This window comes from Peromyscus eremicus, chromosome 5 (genome assembly GCF_949786415.1).
Source record: "Peromyscus eremicus chromosome 5, PerEre_H2_v1, whole genome shotgun sequence".
NCBI classification, from domain to species: Eukaryota; Metazoa; Chordata; class Mammalia; order Rodentia; family Cricetidae; genus Peromyscus; species Peromyscus eremicus.
In genome coordinates, this window is record NC_081420.1 from 91,759,148 (window position 1) to 91,764,442 (window position 5,295).

General features: G+C 41.4%; 1 long non-coding RNA gene across 1 annotated transcript; it reads left to right on the forward strand.

Moving 5' to 3' along the window:
- Positions 1 to 2,778: 2,778 nt before the first annotated feature.
- On the forward strand, positions 2,779 to 4,976 carry LOC131910651 (uncharacterized). The gene is made up of 2 exons (XR_009379185.1): positions 2,779 to 4,197; positions 4,717 to 4,976. It is a non-coding gene; the product is annotated as an uncharacterized LOC131910651 (long non-coding RNA).
- Positions 4,977 to 5,295: the final 319 nt, after the last annotated feature.

Here is a 5,295-nt window from a genome sequence, read left to right on the forward strand (position 1 = left end):
GGTTATAATAAAAATGCCAGTGCTAATAGTACAGAGAAAATGCCAACAAATATTAGGGTAAATCATTCTTGTTGGCACACACAGGGTCCCTATCAAAGGCAGCACAGAGCTGAAGACATGGGGCAGGCTTGGATGAGTCTGTTTGCTTGCAACAGCTCCAAGGGTCTTCTTTGTGTTCTCATTGATGGAAGATCAATCCATGGTGTTCATGGGGCCATTTTCCCCCTTATTATAGCTTTATTTGTTCTGCTAAATGCTTTGTACTTTTCAATCTATGGGAATTTAGTAATGATAGTATAGAGTCTTCTATACCTTCCACTCAACTTTCTCTATTTCACTTTGGACATTGCTTTGTGAGTTACTTTTCTCGTTGCTCTGACAAAAGCAGCTTGAATAAGGAAGTTTTTGTCTGAACTCACAGTTCAAAGGTGCCATCCATCAATGTGGGGCAGTCATGATGGCAGGAGCATGAAGTAGCTGGTCATACTGCATTCAACAGCCAAGAAGATAAATAATAGTGATGTTCAGCTCACTTTTTCCATCTGAAATCGGTCTGCCATGGGATGTGATATGTACTATTAGGATGAGTCTTCTTACCTCAATTAACCCAGCATAGAAACTCCTTCACAGGTTTGTCTCGTCAGTGATTTTAAATCCTGTCAAGTTGACAATATTAACCATCACAACTACTGTGATACATTTGTGACAGTTAAGGAAACTCTATACTTACTGTGATTTCCTTAGTTTTTGTGGTCATATCCTTGTTCTAGTAACAATGACATTTTACATTTTATATATATTATTTAATATTCTTATAAAATATACATAATATTATATGTAATATACAACATAAAACATTACAATATTTATTTATTAGTTATATAATATTATATATTATTTAATATATATATTTTTTTACACCTGGGACTATATCTACTATATGAATCTATGCATGAGTTCATATCAATGCCTTCAGAGACAACCCATAACTTCATGGAGCATTCCAACTTTCCCTTTTGGCTGTCTATCACTTTCCACCACAATAGTAAGAAGTCTAGCCTCCAACACCTGCCACCCACTTATTTATTTTTTCCAACCTTGTTGTTTAAACATCTATCTATCTGTCTGTCTGTCTGTCTGTCTGTCTATCTATCTATCTATCTATCTATCTATGTATCTATCTATCTATCTATCTGTCTACCTATCCATCCATCCATCCATCATCTATCTGTATCTGTCTATCATCAATTAATAGCTTCAGAATTAACCTGTACCCTGATACATGCAGCTCCATTTTGATGTAATGTCTCTTTATAATGAGAAGAATTCCTCTGGCCTGAGGCAGATGTTGGGCTCAAGCTTGCAGGAACTCCTTTTACATGAGAGATGCAGTTAGTGCCCTGGGCACTGTCCTCCTTCCTTGGACATGTCCTTTTAGAAAACAGCTCATCATGCATTGACAACAGCCCCAGAATTTGCCCTAAATCTGTGTCAGCTGCCCTCAGCAACCTGGACCACACTAGAACACTGGTATCCACCCAAGAATAATCCATTCACAGGTCTGTGCTAAGGACAGGGTTGCTGGGATGAAGACTGACTCGAGTCACTCTGTAATGAACCAAGGGGGAAGCCTGGGTCCTTGTTTCATCTGTTATTGTCACTTCTCTGTGTGCCACCAAAGGAGGTGACATGAGATGCTGCAGTGTTTCCGAGGATAGATAGACTGGGACGGGTGACACAGCTTCTCAAAGTAGGTGATCATTCAGCTGAGCCCTGAAGCATCTACAGAGTATTCAAGTATAGGCTGGGTGCTGAAAACTTAAAAGAGGACTGGAAAAGACAAGGTTGCTGGTCTCCTGGAGACCCCATCTAAGCAAAGCAGTCAGATATTTAATAGCATAAGTGGCCATTAATCAGGTGGGGATAAGATGTGAGTGTCAGCACGGAGATTGTGCCTTCCAGAACTTCCTTTATTTGTCACTCTGCCTCTACCAAGTTCCTGTGGGGAGATCTCTGGGAATATTTCAAAGCCCTCAGCTCACTCAGAGCTCTGTGCCTAATGCATGTGCATCAATCAGAGGGGGAAGGGAGGGGACCAGGGGACCAGTGGGACCACATGCATTTGATTCTTTTTTATATGTAAATGCGACTTTAAATAATATTTTGTAATGACCTGCATTCCTGTTAGGGGATATCTCTTGATGATTAAGCTTTCTCTCTGCAATTACGACAGCCTAGTGATCTTGTTAATTAATGCCAAAGAGGGTTTTTCGGCACCTCATTAAAGGTTTTCCCTTTTCAGGACACCCAATGCTCTGGTGCGCAGTCAGGGGCAGAGAAAGCCATTTGCCTGTGGGTGGGAACTCATCGTTTGATCCTCCACTTCTTCCGCCTCCCTCATTTCATTTTTGATGGTATTTCCCCCTTGTTTTATGTCCTTCTTATTTTCTCTCTTTTTTAGCTCTCTTCTCTCTTTCTTCTTTAATTCCAAAAAATCATCACTTCTGGTTTTAAAATATTTCGAATACACTGATCAGTGTTCTTTTCTCCTGGTAGAATAGTTCTGCATTTTTTTTGGGGGGGTTTTTCGAGACAGGGTTTCTCTGTGTAGCTTTGCGCCTCTCCTGGAACTCACTTGGTAGCCCAGGCTGGCCTCGAACTCACAGAGATCCGCCTGGCTCTGCCTCCCGAGTGCTGGGATTAAAGGCGTGCGCCACCACCGCCCGGCTTAGTTCTGCATTTTATTGACTTTTTGTATTATTTATTTTATTTATTCATTTATGTGCAAGTGCATAGTGTGTCTCTTTCTGTGTGTGCTCCTGTGTGTGGAGGTCATAGTGGACTTTAGATGCCTTTCTTTCATTGCTCTTCACCTTACTTTTTTTGAGACAGGGTCTTTCATTGAACTCAGAACTCAAGACTAGCTGCTGTCAAGCTTTAGGGTGGATCTCTATCTCTGCCCCTAAGTACTGTGATCACAGACATGTACTGTTGAGTCTGGGCTTTACGTGTGAGTGCTGGGGATCAGAACCTTGGCCATCTACCAGCTAAGCATTCTCCTTGGACCACGTTTTTGCATTTATTTCAGTACTTTTTATTGGATGCCTTTTGGCCGAGAATCTTCATTGTTTCAGCTCTATTCTAGACACTAGCAAATGGGCACCAAAGTAACATCTTTGTTTTATCCAATAAAAATAACCTCAGATGAAATGATGGTTGAAGGGCCCAGTGAATTTTGTTAATGCTCTCTATGTTATTGTAGGGGATTGACAGATGATTGGCAGTCAATATCCTGAAAACCAAATCTTAACTCATGCTCACTTTGTCACCATCATTCACATATTCCTCATGGCTGCTCTGGTGCTCCAATAGCTGAGAAGCTGCACTGAAGACATTTTTGGCCCACAAAGACTAAAACATTCACGTTTTGTTCTTTACAGAGCAAGTTTGCTGACTCTGGTGGTGTCTGTTGTTGGAGATTCTGATGCATGTGATGTATTCAAACTATGAAAGCAGCCATGTTTTCATTTTCTTTCATCTCTCCTGCCTCCAGTGAATTTGATCTTAGAATATTTGCTCAACTCACATTTTTCTTGTAAGTTTTTGAGTGAGGGTCTTACTATGTAGCCCTAACTGACCTGGAACTCACTATGTAGACCAAGCTGGTGTGATTCTTACAGATCCATCTGCTTCTGCCCCCTGGGAGCTGGGATTAAAGTTGTACATCAGAACAGCTGACTCAATTCACTTTTTAGAAATGAATTAATTTGGGAACATTTCCCCTGTTAACATTTCCCTGTTCATGGACTATTTCTCTGCTTGCTGTCAAATTGGTCATCTCTGTAACTTTTGCCTTTTGACTGGGCTTTATAGCAGAAACAAACATTCCACTTCCAGAAGTTGTAATCCAGCTTCCCTCTGAAAAGTTTCAACAAGAGCCTAGACATGTGGAGCCCAAGTCCCTTCCAGTTGGAGAAGACACTTCACCAGATTCTCTGTGGGTTTTCTGTCCTTGCCTCATCTGACTCAATACAAAGACTACTCACTGGGATTATGCTTCATTGTTTTCTGAGTCGTTGTTGAAACTGACATTGAACTAGTCTGACTTTGAACATAAGCTAGGCCTAATGGAAGAGTCAAGGCAATGTGGTGTGGATTTTCAACAGAGCCCAAGACAACAGACAGGACTATAACAGGGTATGTATCTCCCTTGTCCTGGAAGGTAAAGTGGTGTTTTGAGTTTGAAGAATTACGGTTAGCATTTGATGAACACAATAAAGTAGAAATGGCCTGTGGGTCAATTATTACCTTGACTACCTCATCCCTTCTCATCCAGAGGCCTGAATAAAAAGGTGAGTACCACAAGGGGTTATGGAGGCAGATGTCACCTCATCAACATTGGATGGACATGGAATCAGTGGTCAAATGCCAGTCACAGATATAATAGGATATAATTAAAGGTATCAGGTTTATGACTGAGGTTAAGGGTCAATGTGCAAAATCCCAAGGTAAGTATGGCAGACATGATTCCACCCAGTCTCAAGAAAGCATATTTTAACTCCCAAGAATAAGAATGTGAAGGGTGACACACCTATGTTTGTGTTATATTATATGACAAAAGGCATTTTGCAGACTCTCTGAAATTATTTTTTATTGCTGTAATAAAAACCATGACCAAAAACAGCCAGAGGGGAAAGGGTTTATTTTATCTTACAGCTTAAAGTCCATCACAGAGAGGAATCAGGTGGGAACTCAAGGCAGGAACCTGGAGGCAGGAGCTGAAGCAAGGAACATGGAAGACTGTGGCTTACTGGCTTGCTCCCCATGGCTTCCTCAGCCTGATTTTACAACCCCAGACCCCTGTCAGGGGTGACACTGCCCCCAGTGGGCTGGGCCCTCCTACATCAATAATGAAGAAAATTCCTCCCCCACCCTCGACTTATCTACAGAACAATAAAATGGAAGAATTTTCTCAATTGATGTTTCCTCTTCCCAGTCGACCTTAGATTGTGTCAAGTCAACAATAACAATAAAACCCAAACCAAAACAACAACAAAAAGCTCCAGCTAACCAGCACACAGCTCTAATGAAGGTCTCTGATGCTTTCAGAGTAAAATGGGAAAAGTAGGGATTCCTTCCAGTTGGTGGCTGGGGGGGGGGTGTCAGAATGATATAACAAAACAATGATATGAGAAAGGATTGATGTGCTCTTGCTGGCTCTGAACGTGGAGGAAGTCACATGCAAAGAGAAGAGTCATGTCTCCTAAAGCTGGGTGAAGCCCAGTCGTATCAGTC